The sequence below is a fragment of the Vicugna pacos genome, chromosome 12 (assembly GCF_048564905.1).
Source record: "Vicugna pacos chromosome 12, VicPac4, whole genome shotgun sequence".
NCBI classification, from domain to species: Eukaryota; Metazoa; Chordata; class Mammalia; order Artiodactyla; family Camelidae; genus Vicugna; species Vicugna pacos.
Genome location: NC_132998.1, coordinates 41,252,883 through 41,267,805, shown reverse-complemented (window position 1 = coordinate 41,267,805; position 14,923 = coordinate 41,252,883). Strand labels below are relative to the sequence as shown.

General features: G+C 35.2%; 1 long non-coding RNA gene across 7 annotated transcripts in view; it reads right to left on the bottom strand.

Annotated features, from left to right (window-relative positions):
* Positions 1 to 8,198: 8,198 nt before the first annotated feature.
* LOC140700223 (uncharacterized) overlaps positions 8,199 to 14,923 on the bottom strand; it is a 539,161-nt gene continuing 532,436 nt past the window's right edge. For 5 of the 7 annotated variants that reach the window (XR_012078563.1, XR_012078562.1, XR_012078559.1 and 2 more), the window contains 2 exons: positions 8,977 to 9,120; positions 8,199 to 8,467 (listed from right to left, as the gene is read on the bottom strand). This is a non-coding gene — a long non-coding RNA (uncharacterized lncRNA). The remainder of the gene's footprint in view (positions 8,468 to 8,976; positions 9,121 to 14,923) is intronic. The other 2 variants (XR_012078565.1, XR_012078564.1) reach the window with 1 other exon arrangement.

Below are 14,923 nucleotides of genomic sequence, written 5' to 3'. Positions count from 1 at the left end.
AAATATTTTGTTGTCAGTCTTCCCTTTAGTATATCAATTTAAGTCCACTGACACTAGCATAAATGTTCACTTAAATGTATTATTAAAAAAAAATCAAACCTGTTACTTGGAGAAGGGAGCAAAGTACAGTTAAACTGCTCTTGAAGTTAGCACAGATCTAAATGTATCTCAAATTAAGAGGTCAGGAATAAAATTTTGTTATACAAATTAAGTCTGATTATAGAACTAGATTATAAGGAATGGACCACTTTGTAATATGTCTTAATAACAATAAATAACATTTAACAAGTTTTTGTTTCTAGGTTCCAGGCACTATGCTAAACACTTTAAAAGCATTTATATAATTCTCTTAAGAACACTAAGTGATATGTCTATTTTTTACAGATTAATAATCTCATTTTTAAAAAGGCTAAAAGATTTGAACAGGGTCATATAGCTATTATCCATCATAACAAAAATATAAATATAAAAACATTTCTAGTACTTGAAAGCATCGCAAAGTCAACTCCTTTTTTGATTAGGTGCAGGAAAAACAGATGTGGGGTGTGAGAAGGGCCATGTCTCAGGCTTCAGTTGAGACCCTGGGACGTGCCCTGCCAAGTGTGGGTCCTTGGCTTTGCGCAGGAAAGAATTCAAGAGCGAGCCACAGTTGAGTAAAGGTAGATTTATTCAGAGAGGTACATTGAAAGGCAAGAGAAAGGCCACGAGGTGTGGGGTTTGGGTTCTCAGATTAAAAGTAGGTACATACTCCATAGACAAGAGTGCGGGCCATCTCCAAAGTGGGAGAGAGAGAGTGGGCAGCAGCTGCGAGGCACCTTGTTGCCAGTTTTTATGGGCTTGGTGGCTTCATATGCTAATAAGTGGAAGGACCAGTCTAACTAGGCTGGGGAAGGGGCTGGGATTCCCAGGAAGTTAGCCATTTCCCACTCTTGAGCTTTTGTGGCTAGCCTTGGGACTGTCATGGCACCTGTGGGCGTGTTATTTACCATGTTAATATATTACAATGGGTGTATGAGCTCAAGATCTGTTAGAAGTCAAACCTCCCACCATCTTGGCGTCAAGGCCTCCTGGGGGTTGAATCTTTCACCATTTTGATGTTAATTGCTGTAGCATTCCTTGAATGGCTGTGCCCTGCCCTCTTCCTGTCTCAATTCTGCTCTTAGAAATAGAAGAGACAAGATAAACTAATGACGTGTTATCAAAGGGGAACCTCAAATACACCTTCTATTCATCACTCAGAACTTACCTTTCCCATTAGTCAACCCTAGGCATATATTTATTTGCTTTGATTTCTTTAGCCTCCATAAATGGCCTGTGTGGATTAGATCTTTGGGCTGTTTCTGCAATTTCTAAGCCAACTTTACCCTTTATTCTGCCCTATCCATAAACATGAGTAGACTTGACTTTGCTGTGTGCTTATTCCTGGAATCCCATCCATTAGGTCCCATATTGCTGGGGAAGACTCTAGCACCCAAAACAAAATTCTTACGTATTTTAACACATTTCCAGATGGTAAAAGTGAAAAATGTACATAATTTCAAGAATGATTAAAGAAAATGATGCATGAAATATTATTCAATAAGAAATTAATACCACTGAAAATAACACTAATATTTTCATATGAACTTGTCTGCATTGACAAAGAATACTAGATTCTTACCCATTGAATCTGTGATATTCAAGCTTAAAATTTACCCGACTGTGCCTTTTCTTTCTTTCTTCAGTTCCCCCATTTTTCTCCCCAGGAAACTCCACTGTCCACCCAGTCTTCTGTCTCAGGAAAAGCGACCTGTTAATTACTTAGATATATAATCACTGCCAGGTATACCTGCATTTTTTAAAAAGAAAATTATCATGGTAACTCCAAAAGAAATTGGATAGCACACCATCTCGCAAATAATATGTTCTCAATAAACATTCATTCTCCTCCTAAATTCTAAAAACTCGGAAAAATACTGCAAACCTGGACTGATAATGATAATGTCACTCTGACAATCGAGTCTTTGACATCATCTCAAACTTTCACCCCTATTCTCTATTCCCCTTTGGGGAAAGTTCTTTTTATGGTATGCTTATTTAAATTTTGTAAGAATTCACTTATTGCAATGACTCTGCTGTTTAATTTTTTCACTCATTTCTTTACCTTTTCTGACAATAGGTATTTCTCCCTGTTATGGTTTTCTACATGTATTTCAACATCAAAAGTCATTCTTAAATGAAGTATAGATCATGTTATTAGCATTTAAACTTAAAACCCTGTTTGATTGTTCCCAATGCAGGTAACTGTTCGGGTTTGTCAAAGTTGAGCTTAGCAAAAAATATCAACTATCTTTTAAAATCTTTAAGTGATTTTTTTGTTTTAGGAGAAGAACCAAATGAAGTCTAATTATAGGCAGGAAATAAGTGTAATCATTGAAGTGTTCAAAACATGCTTTCATTTAATTGACTTTAAATTATTTCTATTACTCTATTTCTATTCAGATTTGTGTTACTATTTCCAGATTTAAAAAGTAATTAACTGTTATCTAGCATCAGTACATTATATCCTGTGTTAAAGAATGAAAAGTGTATTAGGTAAAATTTCAAACTAGGATGATAAAAACAAGAAGTTAGCTATGTCTTTGAGATTTATTTGCTGTGCAAAGGGTATATGAGGGACTGATTACAAGAGACCAAACTATCGCATGATGCACATGTTTTAATATCACATTCAGCTCTATTTGTTATCTGCAGTAGCTTTTATACTAAGCATTCAGCCTCCTATGGAAATGCTGATAGAGGTGTGATTAACTGAAGCTTATTCCAGGAAATAAGCAGATGGCAGATAAATAGATAATAGAAAGATAAATGATATACATAGACATATATGTATATAGTTTAGACAAAGTATATAATTTACATATAATATATAATTTATATGATATATATTACACATAATATATAAATATATAAAATAGTTAAATAAATATAAATATGTATTTCCTATAAGAATGGGTAAAGAGGAAAATTGCTATTAAATCCTCTATGAATTAATTTTTTATTTCATATGTTTGTATCTTCAACGTTAGATGGGAATGGAATTTTAACTATACAAATACGTAATTTTCATTTAAAATAATTTACATCTTTTTGCATTCTTTTTTTACCCAATATCCAACTAGTTACTCTTTTTATGGCAAGAAAATACCCCTTGTCACCATCAAATACTCAGTTGTCAACTCTATGTCCTATTACATTTGACCATATTAAAGAAATATGATAAGGTAGTCCATAGTGATTAATATGTATTAGTTATTTCCAAATGTATTAAGGCGAAGGCAGATGTATTGACTGACGAATGCCAAGAAACAACTTGTGAGGTAATATCTCACTGTAGCTTTGATTTGCATTTCTAATTAGTGATGTTGAATATCTTTTCGTGTGCTTTGGCCATCTATATGTCTTCTTTGGAGACATGTCTGTTTAGGTCTTCTGCCCATTTTTTGATTGAGTTGCTTTTTTTTTTGACATTAAGCTGTATAAACTGTTTGTATATTTTGGAAATTATTCCCTTGTCAGTTGCATCATTTGCAAATAGTTTCTTCCATTCTGTGGGTTGTCTTTTTGTTTTGTTGATGGTATCCTTAGCTGTGATCTAAGTTTAATTAGATCCCATTTGCTTATCTTTAGCATAGTAATAATCTATTTCACCTAGGCAGAATTAGAAACAATTATTTTTAAAATTTGACAAGTAAACCAGCCTAAAATTTGATTTTCTGAAAATATGATCTTACGTGAATGCTTTTATGCAGAACTTTGTGTTTGAATATCTGGGTCAATGTCATTTATATAATTTCCCTAGCACTTTTGGCAAAAGGCAGAGATAATGATTATTCCTAGTGGAAGTTAAGCCATGCATTATTATATGCATTACTGTATTTATTCATTCATTTATCAACAGATATTTATTGAATGCAACTGTTTTCAAAAATTTTGTTCAAAGCAGTAAACAAAATGGTTAACAATCCCTGCCTTCATGGAGCATGTAACTGTATATATTTTATTCTCCAAAGCTAGATGTTCAAATATTTATTTTATATATTTTCATAATAACCCAGATAAGTATGTAGTGAATAAGATCCAATTAAAAGTATGAATATTGAAACTAAGACACTTGACAAAGAGATGACTCCTGACAGACTCTTGACTTCTAAGTCAGTGCTCTATTTCTCAAACACATAGGTTTCTTCAAAACATAAATGTCCAATTACTCTAGAAATTGCTTTCTGGACATATCTATTTAATTTTAAAGTTAAGTGATTTAGTATTAATTATAGTGCCATTAGCAGGAAAAAACATCTTCTGTGATGACTTGTTAAGTGAACCTGTATTTATTGTTTCCTTTCATTTTCATGGTGGACAAGAGACCAAATATAAGTTACAGAAATAAAACAATGAAAACTGGCATTTTCCCCTCTGATGTGCATTGTGAGCTTTCTGCCTGTACATGAGGAGTCACTTTAAATATACAGCACAAAATAGTAAGATTTTAAAACAGAAAAGAAAAAAGCTAAAGCTTCTCATCTGTCTCATATATTCATGATTCTCAGGATCTGTTCAGGATAATTGTAAATATATAAGCCAAGGCAACCTAACCTAGCATAGTGACATTCACTAAACTGATGCATATGTAGATTTCCTTAGCCTCCCTGTGAGAAAGTTTTAAACTCGTCCCATATCCATTGTCTGCATCCTTTTTCTTTTTTTGATAATGCTGTATTTGCGAACTCCTGAAACCACAAAGCTGAAAGAATAAACCATCTATATAATCTCACCATGTAAAAGTATAGAAAATGTACAATGTGAAATCCCCTCCTTCACCCTACTCCCAGCTTCCTCCCACCCTTCCTCACTAAGCATTTTTGGTCCTGTGGTGCATATTTCTCTCAATCCTCCAGGTAGGTCCCTAGGTGCATTTAGGTACAATAATATGTGTTAGTTTCCTACGGCTGCCATAGCAAAGTACCACGAATTGGGTACCTTAAAACAACATAATGTAGTCTCTTACAATTCTGGAGGCTAGAAGTCCAAAATCAAGATTTCAGCAGGGTCATGCTTCCTCTGAAAGCTCCAAGGAAGAACCTTCCCTTGCCCTTCTCCTAGCTTCTGGTGGTTAGCAGCAGTCCTTGCGAGTTCCCCGGCTCGTAGATGAGTCAGTCCAATCTCTGCCTCCATACTCACATGGTGTTTTTCCCCAGCTGGCTGTATCTCTGTTCTCTTCTTTTAAAGCCTCTGATCATAGAGGATTTAAGGCCCACCCTAAACCAGTGTGACCTCACATTAACTTAATAAATTGCATCTGGTAACAAAAACTCTTTCCTTAATCAAAACTTGGTCAGGTTCTTCTGAGACCTTTTCTAGATTAGGCCTCAGCCTTGGCCTGAATCCTGTCCTTGACCTGCCCAGCCCAGTCCTAGCAAAGGATCTGCTAAGTCATCCCCCTACCCTTGGAATATGATCAAGAATCCTATCAGCAAGATAATAAACTTTCAGCAAGGAGCCTGTCAAGTAGGTTTATCAGTAGTCCCCTTACCTTTGATGTCTCCTCTTAGTAATTTTCTGTTCCCCCATTCCTTCACCCTGCTACTTGTCTACATATCCCCACTTATGCTCTTTAGCTCTATAACAGAATTGAGCTCTGGTCTTTCCTATAGTCCCTTTCCCCCTAGTGTAATACTTACTGAATAAAATCTGTCTTTACTACTTAAACTAGTGTACAGCTCTGGTTTTCTCTGACACTGCAAAGCACTTATTTCCAAATAAGGTCACATTCTGAAGTTCTAGGTGGACATGGATTTTGAGAGGACACTATTCAACACAGTACATACTAAATTTATTCATACACACACATATATTTATTGCATAAATCAGTTACTTCTGTCTTTCCAAATTGGTCTTTTAATAAAGGAATAAATTGGGAGTTTGAGATTTGCAAACATTAACTACTATATATTAAAGATAAATAGTAAGTTTCTTCTATATAGCACAAGGAACTATATTCAATATCTTGTAACCTATAAGGAAAAAATACTAAAACAAATATATGTATGCATATGTATGACTGAAAGATTATGCTGTACACCAGAAATTGACACATTATAGCTAACTATACTTCAATTAAAAAAAAATCTTGTGGGACTTCTAGAGGAAGCAAATCACATATCAGACGAAGCACTACCAAAAAAATTAAGCTTGAAAATAAGATAATTATAGGAAAGTTACTGATCAGCTTCTACGTACCCCCCATAGTACATAGTATTGCTATTGTTGTGACTTTCATACTGTAATGAAATTATTTGTGTGACTATATCTCCAGGTAGATTTTTAGCTACTTTAGGGTACGAACTACATTTCTTATTTTTGAATTCTCAGGCTTGGATGTGATAGCCAAGACATAGTAGGCATTTAGTGAAAGTCTCAGGTTGAGCCCAAACTAGAATTCAAACATGTCTGGGTGTGTCTAGTGAAGTGACAGGTGACCTCATCCGAAGCTTATTATCTGCAAGATCAAAGGGCCTCTTTGAAAGATTCTTCCTAAGGAAAGCAGGAATCAGTGAAGTAAGGTGGACCCTGAAAAAATAAAATAAAAAAGGTAATTTGAATATATGCCTGGGCCTTTCATTCAGATATGTCTTGAGTAATGTCATGTCCCATATTTGACAAATAATCTCTATAGAGTTTAGGGAGACTTAGACGTGAGAGAGCTGTTTTATTGAAAACCCTGTATACATTTGAGGAAATTAGCAATGCAGTTTGGATGAGCTGTAATATAAAGCAGCACAAAGAAGGGATGAGTCTGCTCACTTAATCTGTCTGCGGCCTCATCTGTCACACCAGCAAATACCAGCGTGCACCAGTAATGAGAGATGCCTTCAGCAAAGTACCATGTATGTGAAGAAGGCTGTTTAAATGACATACACAAAATTCTAGTCAAATATGGTTCCCTATAAACCCATTAGTACGGATGGTCTGGTAAGAGTTAGGGCAACGTGGGTTACATAGATTAAAATAGGATGTTATACCTTAAATTTAAACATAGTAAACAAAGGACCACATTGTAAATTTTAAATGGGGTTCTAGGATTTAAAAGAATGAAGCAGATAACCTTATGAGATCTTTCAAAATTTATGTTTGTATTTGAAAAGAATTAATGTAAACCCAGGTTCATAAAAAGCTAAAAAATAGCATCATAATTTTGAACCTGTTAATTCAAAGTAATCACAGCATGACTGAGATGCATAAAAACATGCAACATTTTTTAATGAAAAGATATTGTAAGAACAGATTATTCCTAATCCTCTCCCAAATGGCAAGTCTAAAGTCATGAGGGTTGCAAAGAAAATGGTATGTGTTCTTAGATGTTATTTGGTCTCATTATAAATCTGCATGATTTTTAGACTACATGAATCTAACACTTAGGGAAACATGTAAGTAGCTAGAGAAACTCATAAAATTTATTTAAATTATCTTCTTAAATTTTTGGATTTACAAATTTAACCAAAAGCAAGTTTGAAAAAAATTGTAAGGAAAGCTTTTTTTTTTTTCCTGAAGTTTCATTTAATTTTAATTTTCTGTCAGTGGAAACTGCTCTCATTTACTTTTTATGAAGATGGAGCCTTTATGTGCTTTGTTCTCTATTCCTAGCTGGCCAGGAGTTCAGAGGCACAGAGTGAAACGAAAGCTTCTGAGGAAAGCATTTCAAATTTAGTATTATTACCTGTGGATTTAAATTATAGGAGTTTCCTAGGAGCTTCACAAGTTTATTTCCATATTATTTTAAGTGAATCATCTATCCAAATGCTGGAATGAGGGGAAATAAAGTACAAAAAAGACAAGGGAAAATTTAGGGAAGATTTTTCTCATATAAAAGAACCAACCCCCTTTTCCTGGATGGCCATCCCTAAAAGGGCAGTCTTCCCGGGAAGCAGTAAAAGGGAGTCGCCCAAATAGAGACACATGAGTCCTGCTATTTGGTTAACTGCTATTTTCCTTCAGCTCAAATGTTACTTTCCTAGGAAGTCCTTTCCTACTCTCCGTGACTGTATAAACCCTTTAATATTACTCTCCTAGAAGCCCATGTTCTTCTCTCTAGAAGTGTCGTTGAAAAGCTGACTTCTGTGCCCCGAAAGACAAATTCAGACTCAGAGACAGAGTTTTGAGAGCATCAGAAAAGAGCAGCTTTATTGCTTTGCCAAGCAAAGGGGAGTCCCAGCAGGCTAACACCTCAGAGACCATGAATCCTTCCTGGGGTTGGGGTCTTGATGTTTTATAGAAAAGCTGGATGGAGCAGAAGAGTGGTAACAATCGGGGCCGTCTGTGATGCTGTATTCTTATCTTGCTAAGCCATCTGGCATCTCGGAAAACTCCCTAGGGTCTGTCCATTCTTCTGAGGTTATCAACCCGTGACTTTCTTTCTGGAAAACAGCATCTGGTTTAAAGAATAAAATATTCTGGGTAAAAGAATGCATAGGAAATGTTGGGGGCTATTTTGGCAAAGCAATTGAGCGAGTAAACAAAAATAAAAACTTGAGGTGTCAACATGAATAGTTACATTATGTTAGATTTCTACTTTTTCAGAAGCACTTACTGCAGTACGAAAATGACATTGCGTGTGTCATCCTTTGTTGGTGTGCATCTCCCTCATAAACTTCCGTTTCAGAAAGATAAGCCTATATGTACATATGCTCACCTTACACCTGCATCTCTCAGTGTAAGACCAGGGCTCTAATAGTTGAATAAATTAAAGAATGAAGGAGTCAGTGTTCCTTAAATTCCCCATCAAGTACACAGATTACTCACATGATACAGACAAAATAGGCACCAGGCCATGCATAATTACTGGATGAAAACAGCTGGCACACACACATGTACACACACATACTACTCTTATTTATCAATTTATCAGTTCACCTGCAGAGACTCCCTGACCATACTTACAGTTATTGTGTGTTGATACTTTGCCAAAAGTACTGGTTTGTCACATAGATTCTTTGCAATCAGAAGGAAATACAACGAGGACTTAACGCTTATTGGAGACTTTCTTTATGTAGCATTTAATCATGGACCTAATCAATGCCTTTGCTTTTGCAGAGGAAAGAAAAGAACAGAACATTTTTGCTTTTAATACCATGGCACAGAGTTCATTGAAACCCCACTAAAGTGATATGTCTTTAGAATAAATTAGAGAATGGCTCAAATTTTATTCTTGATATGATTAAACCACAAGCTCTGTGCTCCCATATCCTTGTGGACAAGCCAGCTGCATTTATACTCCTGCTTTTGGGGCAGAATACTCATGTGAACACTCACTGAAGAGAACTCTCCAACCTGAAAGCACTGTAAATCGGTCTGTGATTTCGTCCCTACATTGCAGGACCAAGTAGACGCTTGTCTGATGTGGAGGACAACATGCTAAGCAGAAATGAGACCTTGGGAGAGTTTCTCCATTGTTCGAATATAATTGAATGGAGTTATTTACTTCAGTCTTGGACGAAGAGATAGTAGAGCTATATGTAGAAGTAACTTTTAAAGTATTTTTAAAGTACAAATTGCTAAGAATGACTTACGAAGACACAGTCTACAACTCTTAGGAACTTTGAGGTGAACAGAAAGTTTTAACAGTTCTTTTTTCCATTACAAATAATGGAAAATAACTTTGTATTTATTCCATTGTCATCAGAGTGTGAAGAATTCAGTATCAGTGAACAATTATGACAGGATCCGTTTCCTAAATGTTTATTATATTCCACATTGTACTTTTTGTACAACAGCTATATTTCTCAATATACTGATTCTAATTTTGAAAAGATTGAAATTTAAGGATATTCATTTATGTGCACAATGTTGACAGCAGATCTTTGATTCAGATCCAGACCTGGCTTGTTCAAAGTCTGGTTTTTTCTGTCTTATACTGTAAAGGAAATAACATGCTCTTCCTCTACTAGTCACACAGAATACCTCTAGAACCAGATGTGTGGGAGATTTTCCCACAGCAATCAATTCTCGGACATCAGCTAGGTGTCCCACAATTCAATTCTGACATTAACCAAAGGTAGCATAAAACCGGCAGGTTAATGTCATCCCACAAGATTGGTCTCTCCTTCAGATGCCAATGGCAAGTAGGGTGTCCCTAGGTTACCCACAAATTCAGCTCAGATTAGCCACAAATTGGAGGTTCCCAAGACTCTCTCCTTGAGTTGAATAATTTGCTAGAGTAGCTCACAGAACCCAAGAAAATAGCTTACTCATTATTTCTGGTTTATTAAAAAGGGTATTTTAAAGGATATAAATGAACGGCCAGGTAAAGAGATACACAGTACGAGGTCTGGAAGAGTCCTGAGTCCAGAAGCTTTTGTCTTTGAGGAGTTGGAGTGTGGCCCCTCCAGTCCCATGGATATGTTCACCAACCCAGAAGATCTCTAAACTCTGTACTTTTGGGATTTTTATGGAGGATTTATCACATAGGTATTATTGATTATTAATTCAATTTCCAGCCCCTCTTTTCTCTCTGGACAATGGGAGGTGGGGCTGAAATTTCCAAGCTTCTAATCATGGCTTGGTTTTTCTAGTGACCAGCCCCCATCCAGAAGCCTACAGAGTCACCTCATTAGAATTAACACAAACAAACAACCTCCTATCTCCTAGGAAATTCCAGAGGATTTAGGGGTGCTCCCTCAGACTCCCTTATCACTTTCCATTTTATTATGTAGTTGCCTCTATTGTTGAACAGTGCTATCAAAATCAGTTCTACATTTACTTATGGCTTAATGGTCCTCAGGGAAAAAAAGATTTTATATTGCATGCTGCAGTATAGTGATGGGCTACTCAGGACTCTGGAAATATTTGCTTTTAACTTAAAATTTTCTGCCCACTCTGTTTTTGAGTTCTGATGTCCTATGTGTTAACTTACTTTTCTTTCTTTCTTGATGTCAGGCTCCTAGGTGTTAATTTTGGCGATTGTCTTACTACCTCTAGGAGGCATCCTCTGAACACAGCATCCCCAGAACCCTTTTAATTCATATGAGTAGTTTAGCCCTGAGTGAGTTTATGCTACGCTTTATCTTTTAAAAAGAAGATGTGTATCCAGAGATTCTATAACATGTGTGTGTAAGCAGGGGCCCTCTTTTGAGTAAGCTTAGTTTCTAAACTATGATTGGAATAATTAATTTTTCAGAACAATGATGTACAGGTAAGTTTTGCTGTAACTGAAAAAAAATCTGTTATTTTTTTCCAACACTAGAATATTTTTAAAATAAATTGTGATGCATCTATGTGGTGGAATACTATGTAGCAATTAAAAGTAATTTTACCAGATTCAACTGACATAGGAAAAATTTCAAAACACATACTAAAAATCCAGTAACACAACAATCTTGTGTAAATATAGTATGGGCTAATGTGAAAAAGTAGAATTATATGCCATAAAAATAATACTGATTATTATTGCTTAGTAGAATTAAGAATAAGAAGTCAATAGTTATCTAAAATGAATAAATCAAAAATAGATGTTAAATTACAGAAATACAGAGGCAGATAACTATATATAAATAAGTATAAGCACTAAAATGATTGTTTCTGAGAAGTAAAACCAGGAATTCTTTTTCAGATTCTATTCTATTATAGGTTATCACAAAATAATTGAATATAGTTCCCTGTGCTATACAGTAGGTTCTTGTTCTTTATTTTATATATAGTAGTGTGTATATGTTCACCTCAAACTCCTAATTAATCTTTCCCCACCCTTTTGCCTTTAGTAATCATAGGTTTGTTTTCTATGTCTGTGAGTATATTCAATTTTCTAATAAGTTCATTTCTATCATTTTTTATTAGATTTACATATAAGTGGTGTCATATGATATCTGTCTTTCTCTGTCAGACTTACTTCACTTAATGTGATCATCTCTGGGGCCATTCCCATTGCTGCAAATGGCATTATTTCATTCTTTTTTATGACTGAGTAGTATTCCATTGTATATATCTATATTTATATCTATACCTATATCTGTATCTATATATCACACCTTCTTTATACATTTATCTGTCAAGGGACATTTAGGTTGCTTCCACGTCTTGGCTGTTGTAAATGGTGCTGCTATGAACATTGGGGTACATGTATCTTTTTAAATTAGAGTTTTTATCTTTCCCAAATATGTGCTCAGGAGTGGGATTGCTGTGTCATATAGTAACTCTATTTTTAGTTTTTTAAGGAACCTCCATTCTGTTCTCCATAGTGGCTGCACCAATTTACATTCCCACCAACAGTGTAGGAGGGTTCCCTATTCTCCACACTCTCTCCAGTATTTATTATTTGTAGACTTTTTGATGATGGCCATTCTGACCAGTGTGAGGTTATACCTCTTTGTAGTTTTGATTTGCATTTCCCTGATAATTAGCAATATTGAGCATCTGTTCATGTGCCTGTTGGTCATCTGGATGTCTTCTTTGGAGAAATGTCTATTTAGATCATCTGCCCATTTTTGATTGGGTTGTTTGTTTTTCTGACATTTAGCTATATGAGCTGTTTGTATAGTTTAGAAATTAATCCCTTGTCAGTTGCATCATTTATAAATATCTTCTCCCATTCCATAGGCTGTTGTTCTGTTTATGGTTTCCTTTGTTGTACAAAAGTTTTTAAGTTTAATTAGGCCCCATTTACTTTTGCCATTGCTTCATTTACTCTAGGAGACATATCCAAAAAAATATTGCTGCAAATTATGTCAAAGAGTATTGTGCCTATATTTTTCTCTAAGAGTTTTAGAGTATCCACTATTATATTTAGGTCTTTAGTCCTTTTGGGGCTTATTTTTGTATGTGGTGTAGACAGTGTTCTAACTTCATTCTTTTACAAGTAGATGTCCAATATTCCCAGCACCACTAATTGAAGAGACTGTCTTTTCTCCATTGTATATTCTTGCCTCCTTTGTCATAGATTGACCATAAGTGCATGGGTTTATTTTTGGGCTTTTTATTCTGTTCAAGTGATCTATGTCCCTATTTTTGTGCCAGTATCATACTGTTTTGGTTTCTGTGGCTTTGTAGTACAGTCTGAAGTCAGGGAATGTGACTCCTCCAACTCCATTCTTCTTTCTCAAGATTGTTTTGGCTATTTAGGGTCTTTTGTGTTTCTATACAAATTTTTAATTTTTTGTTCTAGTTTTGTAAAAAATGCCATAAGTATTTGATAGGGACTGCATAGACTGTAGATTGCTCCTATGTTGGGTGCATATATATATTTAAAATTGTTATATCTTCTTCTTGGGTTCATCCCTTGATTATTATGTAATATCCTTCTTTGTCTCTTGTAACAGTCTTTGTTTTAAAGTCTGTTTTTGTCTGAGATAAGTATTGCTTCTCCAGCTTTCTTTTAATTTCCACTTGCGTGGAGTATCTTTTTCCATTCCCTCACTTTCAGTCTGTATGTGTCTCTAGATCTGAAGTCTCTTGTAGGCAGAATATATACAGGTCTTGTTTCTGTATCAGTTCAGCCAGTCTGCATCTTTTGCTTGGAGCATTTAGTCTGTTTACATTTATGGTAATGATCAATACTGTTTTCTTATTGCCATTTTGCTAATTGTTTTGAATTTGGTTTTGTACGTCTTTTTTCTCCTTTCTTCTCATCTGATGACTATCTTAGTACTATATTTGGATTCCTTTTACTTTTTGTATGTTTATCTATATAGATTTTTGGTTTGCGGTTACCATGAGGTTTTTGTATAGCAGTCTCTCTCTCTCTATATATATATATATATGCAGTCTATATCTATATCTATATCCACACATGATTGTTTCAAGTTGCTGATCTCTTAATTTCAAATGCATTTAAAAAACCCTACATTTGTATTCTCTTTCCCTCATGATTATTGGTTTTTTTACATCATATTTTAGATCTGATTGTTTTGTGTATCCCTTAACTGCTTATTGTGGATATAAATGATGTTACTACTTTTGTGTTTTAACATCCCTACTAGTTTAGTGTAGATGGTTTCCTACCTTTATTGTATGTTTTCCTTTACTGGTGAGATTTCTCATTTCATAATTTTCTCATTTCTAGTTGTGGCCAATTCTTTTCTACTGAGAGAAGTTCCTTTAGCATTTGTTATAAAGCTGGTTCGGTGGTTCTGAATTCTTTTTGCTTTTGCTTGTCTGTAAAGCTTTCATTTCTCCATCAAATCTGAATAAGGGCCTTGCTGGGTAGATTATTCTTGGTTGCAAGTTTTTCCCTTTTGATCATTTTAAATATAGTGTGCCAGTACCTTCTGGCCCACAGGGCTTCTGCTCAAAGTTAAGCTGATAGCATTATGGGAGTTCCCTTGTGTATTATTTGTTGCTTTTCCCTGCTGCTTTTCATTATCTCTATCTTTAATTTTTGTCATTTTGATCATAATTTGCCTTGGTGTGTTCCTCTTTGGGTTAATTCTGTATAGGACTCCTTGGGCTTCCTGGACTGGGGTGACTAATTCCTTTCCCAGGTTAGGGAAGTTCTCAGCTATTATCTCTTCCAATACTTTCTCTGGCCCTTTCTCTCTTCTTCTGAGACCCCTATAATGCATGTATTAGTGCACTTGGTTTTGTTCCAGAAGGCTCTTAAACTGTCCTCATTTCCTTTCACTCTGTTTCCTTTTTTTTTTTTTTTTTTTTTTTCTGTTCAGTGGTAATGATTTCTACTATTCTGTCTTCCAGGTCACTGATCTGTTCTTATCATTTAGTCTACTATTGATTGCTTCTAGTGTATTTTTGATTTCAGGTATTGTATTCTTCATCTCTGGTCACTTTACATATTTTCTAACTCTGTTAAAAACAAACTTGTTCTGTGCATCCATTCTCCTCCCGAGTTCTTTCCTCATCTTTATGATCATTACTCTGAACACTTCCTCTGGTAGATTGC